The sequence below is a fragment of the Otolemur garnettii genome, unplaced genomic scaffold, assembly GCF_000181295.1.
Source record: "Otolemur garnettii isolate 467f Iridium unplaced genomic scaffold, OtoGar3 scaffold00005, whole genome shotgun sequence".
In the NCBI taxonomy this organism is placed as follows: domain Eukaryota; kingdom Metazoa; phylum Chordata; class Mammalia; order Primates; family Galagidae; genus Otolemur; species Otolemur garnettii.
In genome coordinates this window covers 23,219,307-23,236,782 of record NW_003852400.1, presented here as the reverse complement: position 1 = coordinate 23,236,782, position 17,476 = coordinate 23,219,307, and the positions used below count along the sequence as shown (strand labels likewise).

At 41.1% G+C, this 17,476-nt stretch overlaps 1 protein-coding gene across 3 annotated transcripts in view; it reads right to left on the bottom strand.

Moving 5' to 3' along the window:
* The window catches only part of DYNC1I1 (dynein cytoplasmic 1 intermediate chain 1), a 321,862-nt gene that overhangs the window by 293,865 nt on the left and 10,521 nt on the right, over positions 1–17,476 (bottom strand). Inside the window, exon 1 of one of the 3 annotated variants that reach the window (XM_023519232.1) lies at positions 7,883–7,924. The exons of the other annotated variants lie outside the window; for them this stretch is intronic. The gene's annotated coding sequence lies outside the window, so the exon portion shown is untranslated. Of the gene's footprint in view, positions 1–7,882; positions 7,925–17,476 lie in introns of those variants that run through there. 3 annotated transcript variants of the gene reach the window in all.

The following is a 17,476-nucleotide window of genomic DNA, read 5'->3' as shown; positions in this document are numbered from 1 at the left end:
CAGAAAAATCACTGTTAAAGCGATAGCCGTTTCACTCTAAATTAAAAGCAGCTAGTGGAAACTTCTTTCAAAAACCTGAGTTTTCCTCTCTCCCACGATTCTCCAACATTTATCGACCTGTCCCCAATCCATCAAAAGTGTCTGGCCCAACCTCAGCAGTGTGTTACAGTCATTAAGGAGCAGACCATACTGTAAGAACATCTTGTATTTGTTGTGATTTTCTTGCAAAAAACTTCAATTGCAAGAGGAAGTAGGGTTTATTCTTAGTACATTTCTGCAAAGTACAAAGGCTTTCAATCAAATAATAAATACATCTGACAATGTTGATCATGTACGTTTGTGTTCCCAGGCACAGAGCCAATATTTTAAAGTAAGCAATAAAAACACAAGGGAACTTTTTTTTTTTTTTTGAGACAGAGTCTCACTTTGTTACCCTTGGTAGAGTGCTGTGGCATTACAGCTCACAGAAACCTCCAGATCCTGGGCTTGGGTGATTCTCTTGCCTTAGCCTCCCACACAAGCACCTGCCACAATGCCTGGCTATTTTTTGTTGCAGTTTGGCCAGGGCCTGGTTTGAACCTGCCACCTTTGGTATATGGGGCCAGTGCCCTACTCACTGAGCCACAAGTGCCACCCCACAAGGGAATTTTTAAAAAGAAGTCATATTAAGTAGTGATGTTTCACATAATACTAGTTACTTTTTAAATGTAGTACAGCTATAATGTTAAAAGATGGAACTATAGAGGCCTTCTACTTACTGATTTTTGAATCCATTCCAAGATAGACACTTGGTGTCAACCCATGAAAGAATAAGAAAGCTCAAGGGAAAGCCTCATAAAGGGTTTGGGAAGCAATCAGTAAAGGAAATGAACAAGCCTTCACTCCCCGCACAGTGGAGTGAACAGCAGTGTCAAGTGCATGGTCAGCACTGAACTCCACAGGCTTCCCTGAGGGACTTGCTTGCCCCATCCAGTAGATCTCTCCGCACATCAGGCAAAGGAAATTGAGGAGTAAAGAATAAGGGGCATGAGTTGCAAAGACTCCTACGACTAATGGAAGTCACAGCAGCAGCCATTCTCATGCTTTCTTCTGAAAAAAGAGAAACCAAGAGTCCAAAGCTACCTGCTGCTAATTATTGCTCAGTTACTTCATACACATAAAAAGCCAGTCTCTTTCATTTGCAAGTGGCACGGGATCAAGAAGCTAAATCAAATCCACCTCTAAATGTAGAGTTCCTCTCTGTCTGATCATCAGCATGTTCTGTCACCCAGGCTTGACCTCACCTAGGCTCAGGAAGACACATCTCGGGGCCAGGTGTCTTCACTGGTCAGCATCCCTCAGAGCAGAGTCGGGTAGTCTGAACTCCCTTTCCACTGGCGGCAGCCCCCCGGCCTCACTCTCCTTCACCCACCTTCATGGCCAACTTCCCACTTTCTATCTCTCTCCACCCCTGCGTCTTAGCTCTGGTTTTTCTGCAAAGGCTCCGGCTTTGCTATTACTGAACACAATCTTATTTCACCTCTTATCATTCTTTCTCTGTCCACCATGTTATATAATTATCTCAAAGTTCACATCAGCTCTTCCATTTGCTTTGGACTACCTATACTAATCCCCAACTCCCTAACATTTTTTTTTTTTCAAATTTCAACTCTCTACAACTGATTTCCCTTTTGTCCCATGGTTCACCCTTTCTTCCCTGCCTGGTGTTTTCCCAACAATTCATCTCCACCGACACTCCCATACGTGCCAGTTCTGATCACTCTGGCTTCAGCCCATTTCTGATCCCCATAGATTGCCATTCTTTTGATCCAAACCAATATGTCAATATAAGCAAAGAGCTTAGAAACATGCCTGGCAAATATTAAACCCTCAAGAAAACTTGTTCTTCCTCCTCTTCCTCCTCTTTTTCTAATATTATTACCATTATTTTTATCCTCTTCACTCTTTCCCACATCACCAATTCCACCATCATTCAAAAACCAAGTCATTACTCCAAGTTCACAGTAATCATTTTGTAAGATAATTACAGGGAGGGGCATTACTATTACGGTACTGACTGAACAGCAATACGCAATACATTCAGAGTAAGGAAACCCAGTCTGGGGGATTCTAGGGCGCCTCAGAGAAAGCAGAGAATTTCTCAATCTAAATGGATTATAAAATGGAAGGCATGTGGGAAAAGAGGTCTGACTCAAAGAAAAAATAATTTAAAAATCAAATGTAGTTATTTAATTTAAAGGTAGAAAAATGCTCACATTTTCTGTTGAACACAGGAAGGATATGGCAAGCTGTCCCCTGTAGGCATCCCCCCTCTTCTTACTCACTTCCCCCGGCTGATGGGGTAGTGTGTAAAGACACAGTTTCTTCTCTAGTTAAGAAGTTAGTTACAGGGCTGGTCTCTGCAGCTGTTCCATCGTACAAATGGCTCTTGGTTGTAAGCTGTGATGGAGACAAGAATGGGGAGAAGAGGGAAGGAAGAAAAACCCTAGCGAGAGAAATGTGGACCCTGAGGAAAGAGGAAACAAAACAAGAGCCAACTTCCCAGTTCTGGACTTCCCAGGTCCCCTTGCATCTCGGTCGCATTTATTATGTTCACACATATTCACAGAGAAAGGAAAATGTCCAGATTTTCTCAAACCTAACAATGAAACCTATCACCTCCACGTGCATTTCTGCACATGGCATCATGGTATGGCTTGGTCCTATTTAGAGGCGAGTGCCTAGAAGAGAAGAAGCCCAGGGTTTAGTTCTGTTTACACAGCTGCTGTTAACAGCACCTTCCAGGGCTTAGCTTTTGAACAATATAGATCTCTATTTCCTTTCGGTTGTCTAAGTTGGCAGCAGTTTGGGATTCCATTTCTAATGCTGGCATATGCAAATGTGTTTTTAAGCTTAAAGTCAGAATCCTCAGAGGTTTAAATCATTGCCCAGCTGTTGCCAGACTTATTGAAAAAATACCCAGAAATAAGTTCTCTTTTCCTGCCTCAAAACAGTTGCTCTTGTCAGCTCTTCACTATCCGCTATTGAACCTTTCATCTGCCAGAGGGTATGTGTAAGAAATTTGATTTTTTGAGCCTCACTTCACCTGCCTTGTTTCTCATAAAATGTAGCTGCCCTCTTCCACCCAGATGGGATGATAGGGACCATGGCCATTAGCTTGTTTTTACAGCTATATCTCATAGTCAATAAAAAGGGGGTTAAAGGCATCGCAGGAGGGAGTTGGCTGGTGAAAGAGTGGGAGGGCCAGCGACCAGGATGGTTCTCCTTATACTATAGAAGAGCAAATATTTTGGTCGCAGCACCTCTTTATACTCACTCTTAAAATTACCGAGGACCTGAAAGATTTTGTTTATGTAGGTAATGTCTATTAACATTACTCATGTTAAAAATCAAAACTGATAAAACTTTACATATTTATTTAATAATTAATTTTAAAATAATAACACAGTTTTTACTTGTAACATTTATTTTTGTGGAAAAAAACCATATTTCCAAGACCAAAAAAAACTAAGAAGAGTATATTTCTTTGACATTTTCACATGTCTTTTTAGTGTCTGACTTAAAGAAGTCGACTGGTTTCTCGTAGCTGCTTCTGCATTTAATCCGTTATTTATTTTAGTTGAAGTATGGGATGAAAATCTGGCTTCACACAGACATATAGTTTAAAAAAGGAGGAGCATTTCAATAGCCTCTTCAGGTAACTATGGATATTCTTCAGTATTATACCAGAAGTCAACAAATAGTACCCTCTTAAAGTTCAAGTGCAAGGTGAGTATGAAGCCACATTAATCAATGAACTTTTTGTGCTCTAGCATATTAAAATCTATTGGTCTCTCTTAAACTTTGAATCAATCTTTAATTCACGTATGATATTATAATGCATTGCATTGTGATTAGAAAATATCAGTAATTGAAAAATATTAAATTATGCAGACCTCCCAAATGTTGCCACATTTTGTCACACAATATCGAAAATCAGATTCAGTAATATCACTGCTCCTCTCTTCAGAAAAGTCTTTAAGTATTGCAAGCTGTCAGGCTTATGGTGGCAGATATCTTTCCCCAAATTCTAATTTTTGCTTGAAAGTGCAAATTTTATCATTAGCAACAAATAGTCTCAGTTGTGCTCTTGAAGTGACAAAGCTCATGCCGTTGATTTGTGAGAAAATGTCTGCCAGATATTCAAATCTGAATAACCATAGTTTGTCAGTTGTTCTTTCAAGTAAAAAATAGTTTTATTAAAAGAAAAAAGCCAGCTAGCTCAGTTCACAATTCGAACTATGGCACAAATGCTTCTCACCGAGACTACTACTGAACTCTGGAAGGTAGCAGAAGTGCTTTGTGTGTTTGCAGTAGTCACACATAAGTACTCAAGAGTAGAGTTTAATATAATTAATTTCCTTCTGCCTCTGGAAAAACATTCTTAAGTGAAACTGGGTTATTTTTTAAAACTATGACTGTGTGGCAGGGAAGTTTGTACCGCTGTTAGTATGATTTAGTGCCACTGACTCAATTCCTGTTAAGGTAGTAGCAGTTTCACCCATGATCGCTTTTACACCGTTGTTGCAAATGTCAACGCAGTAGAAAAGATCAGATAACATTTCAGTGTTATTATGAAAATAGTTTTGACCTTATAGATCCCAAATGTGTTTGGAAACCCTCTAAAGGATTCCCCAACTGCAGTCTGACTTACCCAATTTTTGATAATATATAGTTAAGTCTAAAGCCTACATACACATTTACTTAACAAAATTTTGCTTATTGTTTATATAAAGAACCTAAACAGAGGGAGTTTCAGTTCTTTCTTTGAGGAAAAGAAAAAACAAAAGACGATGGTAAAGATTTTGAGCATAGAAAATTCAAGTCAGATCCATGATTCCACAGACTGATTTAGAAATACGGGGAAGATCTAAGACCTCTGGATAGAGCATAAGAGAAAACTAGGGAAATAGGGAGGCCCTTGCAGGAAGGATCTCATAGAATTATGTGTGAAAGATTTCTCACTTGCCTAAGCTCCTTAATAGGTCAGGAAGACAAACTGAGAGGCCATTTTTCCACTCCCCTCACTCCTTCTTCCCCTCCCCCACATCGCTGATCTTTAGCTTGGATGTAAAGTGAGCTAAGCTAGTTGGTAATAAATTCTACAGTTCTCTGTTTATGTGAAAACTTTTTACTCTTTTGTCCTTTTAATTCTGTTGTAGATTGTTTTAGTAATCATAATTATACATGTTCGTTTCAGATGAAGAACTTCAAAGAATATAAGATACCATTTCAGCATTTTACCCATAAATACGGAAATTAAAATGCAATTATCCAAATTCACAACCGTTAAGTAGAAGAGTCAGAACTGGAAGCATGAGAACTCCTCAATTCTTAAATGCTTTTATTGAATAATTCTTCCCTTTCAGTGTTTGCTTATTCAAAATTTTACTCATTTCAATCCAAAGGAAGCTGTTAAACAAAGGCCTTCACCTGAATCCCAGTCTACTTCCTGTCCAATCATGCTATTGCTCTCTAGTTCTCTGTCACCTCCTGGTGGTAGTATATGTAAATTACATGCGAGAGCAGATATCAGAAAGAAATATTTTGTCTCTGAAATTCCCAGCCGCATCACTACAGCCAAAGCTGTGCACAAGCACTGCAAGAGTTTCATTTACATGGGAAAGACCTATTTATGTCAGGAGAGGACTACTATTTTGGAGGAAAAGCTATCTCAATACAAATAAACAATTTTAAACATCTATGTTGATTATTCTAGGCTCTTCTCAATTTTATTCATGTTGAGCAAGTTTTTGACTAGGAAATCAGAAAATACTTCTAAAATTAAGCCTTCAATATTTCTGTTGTTGAATTTGTGAGATATATTTAAGATTGTTGTGTCTGCATAATGTCTCTATTCTTATTTTCAGTCTCATGATTCTGAGCTACCCAAATTACACTGCTTAAGTTGTAACTTGAGCATCGGCAATTGCAGCACATTAAACAGAAGAGACTCTCAAACCCTCAGCACAGAGGCCCATTATGCCAGAGAGAAAAATCAATCCATAGGGTATCTTCCCTCTCATCTAGTTAACAGAGTAGAGATGAGAGCTCTTAAATCTTAAAAAATTCAAAAGCCATTGTCATCTTTGCCAAAAAATTCTGAAAATTTTTGTCTTATATCTGACCCCTGCTGTGCATTCCACTAATTTAGAGTTTCAATATACTTCTCTTTGGGAAAGGAATTGTTCCCCAATTAGGAAAATCAGTCATTCATATCTTAGAGTATCTTCTTTCAAGAAACACTCAGATGATATCAAGAGTCCTCAGAAAATGAGAATTTCAAGTAGAATACTTGAAAGAGTATAAAACTAAAGATGTAACAGTTTGGACAATGAGAGAGCTGTATTTTGGAATTGGGTTCCTATGAATTAGAGCAGAAGAGGAACTGGAAAATAGAATCGGAAGAAAGGAGACGATGAGTTCTTTGGAGAATATCACAAGGAAAACTATAGTGAAGAAAGAACCAAGGCCTGCAAACCCTTGGTTTGCAAAACATATAACCCTGTGTTAAAAATGATGGGGGGAGGGTGATGCCTGTGGCTCAAAGGAGTCGGGTGCCGGCCTGATATACCAGCAGTGGTGGGTTCAAACCCAGCCCCGGCCAAAAACTGCAAAAAAAAGATGGGAAGCTGAATGATCTGCCTAGCCAGGTATAAGGCAAGGAAGCCAAACAAAAAAGGCTACCAGCAGTGAACTCTATGTAACAGGAAATTATGCATCTGTGCTCCTAGACATCCAAAACATTTCAAAGTGAATAGAAAGGAGCTTCTCTGCTTATTCTCAATGGGTGCTCTCAGGGAGCGCACAGAATGGGGCGCCTTTGCCAATATCATGGCAAGCTTTCTTTGAAACTTGCAGGGCAGCTCCTGGGCATCACATTGGGCACATAGTAGGCATTCAGTAAACACTTGCTATTACACACATGGTTAGAGAAGGCCCCCACGTATTGGCCCTTATGTTGTTTACGTCTTCACAGCAAGCTGGGACCATCAGCTCAAAGCCCACTAACACCAAACACAAGTTCTTACCCATGCAATTGTTTAAAACAGAGCTCAAATATGCACATTTTTAGCTTGCCCTGCAAAAGCACATGCCGTGTCTTCTAGCCATAGATAAGACAAACCTGTGGCTGTCAAATACTCCAAACTGCTGCTGCCCTTTGGAGCAATTTGACCCACAGACGCCCCGCCTTGCTGCTGAGCAACACCATTTAGACACACAGCCTCCCTCTTCTGGGCCCTTCACTCCCTGGAGTTCTCTTGTCCACTTACTCTTGGGTAGCGACCTCATCCTACTGTCTCAAGGGACTTCCTTCCTCATGCAGGCCTAGCCAAACACTGCATAACACAACTGCTGTGCAATGCTGCTGTCTCGTGGTTCTGTCTTCCCCTTGATCAGCCCCCACATCCTGAAACTCACCACATCCAATTTTCAACAGTCCTCCCAATTCTACTACCTTCTATCTCCAAGCCTGCCCTCGCCTATCTGTGTTCCGTGTCCACTCACACTGCCCAATGCCAGGCTTCATCCCTGCTCATCTGGCAACTGCAACACTGTCCCAACTGACCCTCCTCCCTCTGTGCTAAGCTGGATCCCTGGAGATACATCCTGCACCCAGTGTCAGGGAGATCTTTCTGCCACCCAGATCTGATGGGTACATTCCCTTGCTTAAAACACTGCTACAAAGTAGTTCCTGACTGCTTATCATGGCTCATATTTTCATTTTCCATCTCTCCAGCCATATATCCTCCCTAGTTCACATTTGACTGGCACCTACCAAGCTGTTCCCTGCCTTTGTAGCTTTGCAAGCCCCAGAAATGCTCATTTCGCCACTCATTACCTGATGTCTCCTGCTCATCTTTCTGTCTCAGCTCAATCACAACCCTTCCGGAAAGCTGTCCTAGGGCATCGAGTGTAGGGAAGGAAAAACATCACTTCCCTCTTCTTATCTTGAGTTCATTGGCCAGGTTCCCTATAACAAAGGACAGCTGAACAGGAGAAAATCTTACACATGGATTTAAAATAAGTTTTATGTTGGCATGGGAACCAGCCTTCATAAGGAAATAAAGATCTTAAGAAATAGTTAAACCTCTGTGTTTGTATGGTAGGCTTGTTGAAGAAAGAAGAGTGGTGGGGGGGAAAAGTGATTGAGCAGAAAAAAATGTCATCTCAGGGTAATAAACTAGGGGAAACTTAGCCAGACTCCCTCTGTGTCCTGTGTTTTAAGAGATAAAGATACCCCTTCCTTCTGAGAATAGGGAGGGTGCCTCTCTCATGAAAGTCTTATGACTATGTCAGGGACAAAGGGCAGGGGAAGGTTGGAGAGACCTTTTTGTCCATGCTTCTCAAATTCCTTCAGCTTCAAACAACCAATATGCCAAGGTATCGGGGGGAGCATGTCCCGAACCCCAGACAGGCCTGAGCCATGCACCACTCCCTGGTGCCTCTAGCAGTCAATGCTCTATAAGTGCCTCCTGAACTGCTAAACAACAGAAATGTGAAATCACCCATTATTTATACTAAAATTTTGAGAAATTTCTAATCATCAATAAATACGGTCAGTGTACTATGCTTTTAAACGACCAAACTCAGAAAAGTTCTTCCTTATTACACATTAAATCTTCATTCCGATGGCGGAAGTGGGGGAGATTAATTTTCTCATCCATTTGTACAAACCTGTAACAAACATGCACTTGTAACATTGCCTCATCCATTAAACTACATTTTACTAAATCACTACCATTTTCTATCCATTGATATAATTTTTCCTGCCTGATTTACATTTTTAATCTGTTTTCTGACTCTAAAAGGATTATTTAGCAAAATCCATTCAATTTATAATTGACAGCTTCTATTTTTTATCTCAACTGAAAAATTCAGCAGTTTAGAATTTATTGCCCAAAATACCTTGAGGACAAATTATCCTGGTGACAGTTGGGTTTTCTTTTTAAAAGTAATGTAAAAATAATCTGTGCTTTAGAACACAGCCAGTGTTTGCACTTGGAGCTGTTTTCTGTGGGTTGCTAAGATGATAAATGAACATGTCTAAAAATAAACTACTCTCAGGTAACCTGGCGGACTGATCTTTCAAACAACTGATAACAAGCAAATCTTGAGACATGACTAGCTTTAGCTTTGACTCTGAGTCCCCAGCCTGCCGTCCTTATAAAGGGGCCAGATTTTCTGTGCAACAAAGTTAAATCAAGACAGTAGGCCTGCCTAAAATGGGTACTCTGTTTTAATAGAGGATGCAGGCAAATTCAAGCCACCTAGAAGTTCTTACAACTCAAAATGAGAACAAATTTAAACAAAGGAAATTAAATCAATACATTAATAAAAACAAAGGAACAATTTTAATTGAAATATTATCTAATTTAAATAATAAAGTAAACTTAGATTTTCCCAATATAAATCAGCAACATACATGCTCATAAAAAGTCAATTTCTTTTAGTGTCTTAGAATTATAAGTTATTAGGAATATCTCCACATTTTAGGATTAATTCAATACCTTCCCAAATTTACTATAAAATACACATAAATTTGCAATGAAGCCTATCCAATTGTTTGTTTATTTATCTATTTTGACACAGAGTCTCACTTTGTTGCCCTCAGTAGAGTGCTGTCGCATCGCAGCTCACAGCAACCTCAAACTCCCGAGCTTAAGTGATTCTCTTGCCTTGCCGCCCAAGTAACTGGGACTACAGGTACCTGCTCCAAAGCCGGGCTACTTGTTGTTATTGTTGTTTAGCAGGCTCTGGCCAGGTTTGAGCCCACTAGCCCTGGTTCATGTGGCTGGCACCCTAACCACTGAGCTATGGGCACTGAGCCAGCCTATCCAATTTTAAGGACCACCGATTCTTGCTGAAGTCATGATGAGTGGAAGGCATGTGAATATAGAGAGGAAACCTCTAAGGTTATACTTTTTCCTTGCACTCAAGCCAACAACTTTAGCATGTGAGGAGCCAGGATTCAACCCCAAGTCTCCATAGCACCTGCCACTTCATAAGCCTGTAGTTCTATGTTGTTCTTATCTCCAGTTGGCCCGCTCTGTTGGGCTTATTGTCTATGTTGATTTATTCTGCTTTGCCTAAATTCTTCCTTTGCTATAACTCCCCCTCCAAATTTCTGTCAGCAGTTTTCCTTCTGACATTGTTATATAGGTAATAAAGAATGTGACAGCAGAAAAAAAAAAAAAACAGAACTACTAAAGATCCCATAAATCAATGAAGTCTTCTGTGGTTAGAATTTCATTATAAGGCAGCAGTAGGAGACAGCTGCATAGCGTAGATGGGTGACTTAATAAGCCATTTTAAAGGAAGACCAGATTTGAGAGAGGCACAAGTGAGTGGTGCATCCCAGGCAGACGGGCAAGAATGGACAGAGGTGGGGAGGTAGGATGGTGCACGATCAGTCTGTGGGATAAGGAATCCATATGGATGGAACACTGTGTATAAAATATAGAGGAAGATGAGGTTGGAAATTCAATCAGACATCCCAAAGCAACCGAACATCCAAGTTTGCATAGAAGTGAGGGGGTACCCAAGACACAGGACAAGCTATGCTAAAACCAGGACAGTCCCGGGTAAATCCAGACAGGTCTGCTAAGCTCTCTGTAAATGGGTCAGGACTTCTCTGTAGGCAGAAGGGAAACAAGAAAGGATATGAGCAAGTACGAGACCAGATAATTTATTCCTAGTGTGTAATTCACAATATATTAGCCTTTGAAAACATGGTTTGCAACCCACTGGTGAGTCACAAACTCAAGTTGGTGGTCACAGGTAGCAATGTTTGTGTTATACCCCATGAAAACCCTTAGAAAGCTCTGCACATAGTAGGAACTTGTTTTGGATGGAGACACACATACATTCACTATTTTACACACGTGTTATTTATTATTGTCAGTTGCAGTTAAATGTTTGAAATACATCAGGGTTCATCAATTGTCAAATTAATAAATTTTAAGTTCTAAATTTATCTTTAGGGCTGCGCACAGTGGCTCATGCTTATAATCCTAGCATTCTGGGAGGCAGAGGTGGGTGGACTGCCTGAGCTCATGGGTTCAAGACCAGCCCTAGCAAGAGCGTCTCTAAAAATAGCCAGGCTTTGTGGCAGGCATTTGTAGTCCCAGCTATTTGGGAGGCTGAGTCAAGAGGATGGCTTGAGCCCAACCAAGAGTTTGGGGTTGCTGTGAGCTATGACATCATAGCACTCTCCCAAGTGTGACAAAGTGAGACTCTGTCTCAAAAAATAAATAAATTTATCTTTACTTTTATCCCTTCTGAGTCAACATTGTGCATGTCATGACACCCACAGATCATGGTGACATCTGTAGACTATGTCAGGGTGAACAGAGAAAGCTGTTCCCTATTACAGGAGAGTGACCAAGCTCTGACTACCCGGAGGGTTAAGAGATTAATACCTGATACACACTTAACCTGTAATCCACTCACAGAACACTGATGGCAAAGCTCAACCACAGAATGACCAAAGCAAGCTCAGCACTATTTGCTTAAATCTATAATACAAATGATGAAGGTGAAAAAAACATTCAATGTGAAAAAGACAAAGTAATTCCTGAATACTTCAAGGAAGAAACACATCAAAGGTGGATGTACTTAAAAAAAAAAAAAATCAGCCAACCTCTCCAGCTACCCTGCTATGCCCATAAGAGTGTAGAAAATCAATACTGCCAGAAATGCAGGACCATCACATATTTCCTGCAGACCAGGTCAGCACAAACGCTGAATGCCACTCTAGGGTCTGGACACTTGCTATTTGCCCCATCAGCATAACCTTTATATTCCCGTAGACAGCAAATGCTCATCTGAAAAGCTTGGCTGCAAATTCCCTAGCCTGTCCCAGCACTTCTACATGATTGGATAACTCAGTGGTGTAAGGCAGCATTCAGAACCAATTTCTCAAGCAGTCCTAAGAGGCTTAAACCTTTCTGATACTCAATGTGGGGTGGTGCCTGTGGCTCAAAGGAGTAGGGCACCAGCCCCATATGCCAGAGGTGGAGGGTTCAAACCCAGCCCAGGCCAAAAACTGCAAAAAAAAAAAAAAAAAAAAAAAAAAAAACCACTGATACTCAATGTGTATTTTTTTTATATTCAAGACTTAAAAAAAAATTAGCTAGAGTCAGTTTCAACCATCTGTCTCTTTGAAAATAGGACTCAGGCTTGTATACATTAGCTTAAAAAAATTGGCAGAAAGAATTAAAATGAAAGAAGAATTATATCTCAATTTTGAAGACTACGCTAGGGAGTGACAAAATATTCAAAGTTGGTAGTAGTTACGCGAACATGTCAATCTCCTCTTCCATCTGTTAGGTTGCCCCCCATCCCTGACCTTTCCCACCCAGTAACGGCCTTGGGAAGGAGCAGAGTGGAGACATGAGAGTCACCTCTCCAGTTTGCATGGTATCATCAGGGAGGTGGGAGATGAGGATAGTAAGGTAGTCTGTAAGAATTAGGAAATAATGGAAATACAGCTTGGTCCCTTTCGGAGTTAAGCTAGATCTCATCCTGAAAGACAGGGCAATGCCCAAGCCTAACACATAAAAGACAGTGCTAAATGTAATGGGAAAACCCTACAACACAAGGTTAACCAAATGCAATGGAAACTCACCACATAATTAGTGGTAACCAACTGCAAAACCTATTACAATTGGCAGAGAATAAAGCCTTAAATGCTAGGAAAGGGGTAAGGGGTTTTCAGGTTTTTTCCAGTGTGTGCAGGAAAAGGGTGCTTTGCCCAGCTGATGTCATCTTTCCGGTGTACCCGTCAGGAGAGGTACCACAACAGTGCCAGACCACCACCCTGGAGCCTCCTGAAGGTAGACCACGCCCCTGGCTCTGGCTTCATGGCCTCCAGCCTTTCACCTTCCCACTTCAGCCAAAGGAGGCAACTCTAGGGGCTTCCAGCTATTCAGGCCAAAAATCTTGGATTCATTTCTGATTTCTCTTTCTGTCAAACTCCACATCCAATCTATTAGGAAATTATTTGAGCTACTCCCTCCAAACATTTCAAGAATCTGTCTACTTTTCACCACCTCCTTTGCTATCACTCTGTCCAAACCTCCATCACCTCTCATCCGTATTACTGCAAAAGCTTTTTCCAAAGGTCATCTCCTCATTCCTACCCTCGGGTCCCTTTCAGTCCATTCTCTACACAGCTGCTAGAGTGATTCATTAAAACACAAGTTAAATCTTATCACTTTTCTGTAAAAAGCTCTCTGATGGCTCCCTCTCAGAGTAAAAGCCAAAGTCCCACAGTGGCCTCCACAGCCTTACATCACGCAGCCCTGGTACTCTTCTATTTCATCCCCAGACACACTAGCTTACTTGCTGTTCCTAAAATACACCAGGCACATTTCCATCCCAGGGTCTTTGCATCTGCTCTCCCCTCTGCCTCTTACACATTTTTCCTACATATTCGAACGACTTGCTTCTTTGAGACTTAGTTCAAATTCCATCTCATTGAGGCTTTATTTGACAACCTTAAAATAGCGCTCCCCACTGTACTGCCTTCCCAAGTCTTCTCCACTGCCTTAAGTTTTTCCTCAGTATGTGTATCAGAACTAACATTTAAGTATTTTCCATTGCTTGCCTTTCCTTTTAGAATTTGAGCTCCAGTGAGAGCAGAATTTTACCTATATTGTTCACCAATACTCAGGATAAGGACTGATACAGAGAAAGTAAATGTTTGCTGAATGAATGAAAAATTTGGCTTCAAAAATGTGCCTGAACGAGTTCCTTTCCTTCCTCCCAGCCTTAATTTCTACAAAAAGGGTTGAAACTCCATTGTCTTTGGGATTCTAGTAGATCTGCTCTTCCACCGTCCCTCTCAACCCTTTTGCTTTGATCTGGTGTCCTCAACTGCCATATCAGTGCCACGCCCAAATTCTGCCTCTCTTTCTAGCCCTTCTAACCATAACTGGACCATCTACTTAATTTTCCAATGCCCATGTTACCTCTGGATTAGTCCTTTAGGATTACTCTTTGTGACCACAGGCTAGTTGTATCCCAACCATCCCAGCTTCGACCTCTGAGACCAAGGACCCAGAAACCTGAGTTCTCAGAAGAGTTTAGAATACTAGCCTATAAGCGAGGGCATTGTGACCTGATGGGAAGTGAGGTTTCTCCTGGTGTTTTATGTTCGTGGCCTAATACATAATGCACACTTACTTTATGTTGGGTATTTATTCACCATTAAGTTGCTGGAGAATTTTGGCTACCTAAGAACAATGTAACATCTAGGCCCTCAAAACTAAGATTTAACCTTTTCTTTTTTTTTTATTGAATGGTAACTATGTACATTAATGCACTTCTGGGGTACAGTGTGGGATTTTCACATGCAATCCAAACTACTTCCATCAAACTGGTCAACACAGCCTTCATGTCATTTTCTCAGTTATTGTTTTAAAACGTTCACATTCTACTCTTAGAAAGATTCACTTGTACCCCTATAAGATAAACCTCAGAAGTGATCCCTCAGATTTAAACCTTAATTCTGCCTCTCTGTATAGCTAACTGCCAGTCCCCGTCACGTCTCTGTCTCGACAGCTGCAATGTAACAGCTGACTACAAATAAGAATGTCGATGCCCAAGAGTGTCACCCGGTCATGATTTTAGCACATGAACATACGCCCACACACATGTGCTTATATCATCATCTAACCCCAAATTCCTTGAGCAGCTCAGAGCACACTTCTTCCCACTGCTCCCACTTTTCTAGGGACCCTTTGTAGGAAGGGAGTGGAGTGAGAGAGGGTGGGATGATTTACCCAGATGTAAGGGGGGGGGGGGAAGAATCCCCATGGGATCCAAACAAGGTCCTCTATATGTTTCTAAAGTGGGGAGAATCACACTAATCAACTCAATTTTTTATGTTGCTAAGGGTCAGGAAGCTCAAGTTGTTGGTTCCAGGATGCTAAATTGACCTTTATATTAATTCAATAAAATGAATCCTTCCTACAAAGTACAAAGTTGCCTTTTGGGTGCTACGGGACTTACACAAGTGATCAAGATAGAGTCTGTCTCAAAATGCATGTGATGTGGGAGCATCTGGAAACACTGGCAGCACTGCAGGGGAGAAGGGAGACATGCATGACTAAGGCGGCAAGCACCCAGGAGAGTCTCCTAGCGAGACCTCGACACCCACATGTGGGGAGGGTGGGACTGGGGTGCATGTCCTGAAAGAACGACTCAGTGGGTTTCAGCATGTGGCCAAATGGGGTCAAGGTGGCAGGTAAGCCATGGGGCGTACTCAGGCCACACCTCATTCAGGGCAGTTATTTCTGCCCTCTCGTTCTGTCTCACTTCACAGTAAAAGTTATTTACTGTTTAAAACATGTAAGAGTCTTGAAAAAAATATCAAGAATTTCTGTGTTAAGCCAATTCATTCTACTCAAACATGTTAATCAATGCAAACAACTGGAATTAACACTTTTTGAACATATCACACCTTTGCTGTAAGAAAGAAAAAGTGAGAAATTAAGTGTTCAAAATAGATTGCTTAGTGTTTTTAATTATGTATATATTCTTTGCATAAGATAAGCATTCCAAGTGTAAATCTATTGCCTAACTAATCTCTTAGGTTTCGATTCCTTATACAGCTAAAAGAATATGGTACTTGGGGGGCTTCTGACACAAATATGTCGAAATGACATATTTGCCTAGCTCTAGCCTCCGCTTGTGGGAAGGTGGAGCAGACTTTGAACATCCCCAGGGTACATTAGGAGATCACTGAATGAACAAACAAAAGAACCAGTGAAAAAAGGAGCCTGGGACTGCATGGTGGGTAGGACAGGCTGGAATAAAGTTAGCAGCAGCTTTTCTAGTTTGTTTTAATGGTTGTAAGAAGCTAGTAAACTTCCTTCAGCCCTGCCTGATACCATATATGCTCCCTTTGTCTGGCAGGGACTTAGGAATGTTTATTGAATGAATAAACGAATGAAAGAATGCTACAACCTCAATAGTCACATGGGCAAGGAAGTAGACCATTACATTTATTTTCCTATTTGGCACCTGTCCCCTTCTATACGCTAGCCCTAAATGAAAGGCAGGACCCGGCCAGTGGAAAGAATGATGTAAGGCTCTAAAAATAATGTAGAAATTACCAAAGCTGGTCTGACCTCTCATTTTAGAGTGGTCAAAAGAGGCCTCAGTGAGATGGAAGTAGAACAATGCTCATTGGAGGTGACACACTTGAACTCTCCTTGGCATTGAGAACTTACTACCTCATAGCCAGCCCAGCCCATTTATCAAAGATTCTCCGTTATATTAATATAAACTCTGCTTCTCACTAGAACACTGGGTCACAACAGACTGATGTCCTCATACTCACTTGCCAAAGACAGTGTCCTCATGCCCACCCCTTCCCTGGCTTATAGCACACAATTTCTCTCCAGCATCACATTAATTTCTTCCCCATTTGCATTCAAGGAGTGGTGGCAGAAGGCCATAAAAGAATCAGAGGAAAGAGAGTGGGCCCCCTTCACCAGGGGGTACATGGCCGCCTCTCCATCGTACCAACACTTGCTTGTCAAACCTTTACCTGCAGCACTGATCCCAAGTACTGGAACATGATCTGGCCACAATGCATTTGTGTCACAGTAGATTTTCATTTAAAGTTACTCTGGAGTGCAGGGGGTGAGTGTAGGGAGCTAGAAAGCGTGCCTACCACAGACCTGACTTACAAGATCAGAATAGAAGCCAGCTTGATACTCCAGACATCTCTAGACTAAAGTTGCCTCAAACGCCAGGGAAAACGCTGGCTGAACACCTTGCCTTATCTGGCCCTTACACTGCCCTTACCCCGAGCCATTCATTGCTCTCCTCAACATAGACAGAAATGTTCCAATGACCCGGGTTCAGGAGGGTAGATTTCCAGAATTCCAGGGATTACAAAGCCCACTTCGTTTGGGGCCCAGATTTCCAACAGGTGACACATTTCAGGAAGTCAATGTTTGTACTAAGCATATCAAAATGATCTTGATAGAAAAAAATTAAATCCTATAAGAAATGGAAAATTAATTGGGATCTATGCTTTTAGACTAAGGTGACCAGATTTTAACATTGGTAAAGCAGGACACCATTATGGGGAAAGAGGGAGGCTTAATTAAAAATTTGGAGCAACAAATTTTCATAGAACGCAAAAACAGTATTGTAATATATATATATTTTTAATTTCAACATAAGTACAATTTACAAATATAATACATTAAAAAAAATTATGTATAGGGCGGTACCTGTGGCTCAAAGGAGTAGGGCACTGGTCCACCTGGGTGACCTTGCCCAGGAGGGGAGTAGGGAGTTTACATTAGACTTTTCATTTCCAAATGAAGTTACATTAACCTCTTCATTCCCAAATGGAATTGCATTAACCTTTTCAGCAGCTGAAAACCCTATATTCCCTTCCCGTTGTCCCACT